This window comes from Aplysia californica, unplaced genomic scaffold (genome assembly GCF_000002075.1).
Source record: "Aplysia californica isolate F4 #8 unplaced genomic scaffold, AplCal3.0 scaffold00522, whole genome shotgun sequence".
Lineage (NCBI taxonomy): Eukaryota > Metazoa > Mollusca > Gastropoda > Aplysiida > Aplysiidae > Aplysia > Aplysia californica.
In genome coordinates, this window is record NW_004797792.1 from 142,657 (window position 1) to 143,293 (window position 637).

The window sequence follows — 637 nt, forward strand, 5'->3', positions numbered from 1 at the left end:
CTCTCTCTCTCTCTCTCTCTCTCTCTCTCTCTCTCTCTCTCTCTCTCTCTCGAGTATTTCTTAGGTTGCGGAGGTATTCGACTTGGTTGCGACTAGAAATTGTATAAGTATAAGTTTAAGTAGTAGACGTCTTCCATTAGCTAAAAATCAGGACTGTTATTTCATTTTATAGTATGCATAAAATTTTGTTCGTCCTTTCTCTGTCATGAAAAGCTTCATTTTACATTTCTTTTTGAGCGAGACTAAATTGCATAAGGAATACCCATCTATTTATACAATTTACTCATTAATTAATGGTTCTTCTGAGACTTCAGCAACAGCTACCTCATAGTCAATAACACACTCAAGAACCTGCGCAATTTACCGTACATAGGAAGGGCGGCTTATTGAGTATTCGGTTGCAGCTACACCTAGGTTTCTCGGACAAGGGCGAAAAATCTCGGAGGTCCTGTGTGCAAGTGGCGCAGGTTCAACATCCCTTGGTGGTCTAAAATCGATAAGAGTAGTCTTCAGCCGCCACCCGCGCAAAAAAACAAAATTTCCTACTAATTAAAAAATCTTAAATATGTCCAACGCGTTCATATGACCTTATGCAGTTGCGAGCGCCGTAAAACACTTACCAAGATTTTTTTAAAGA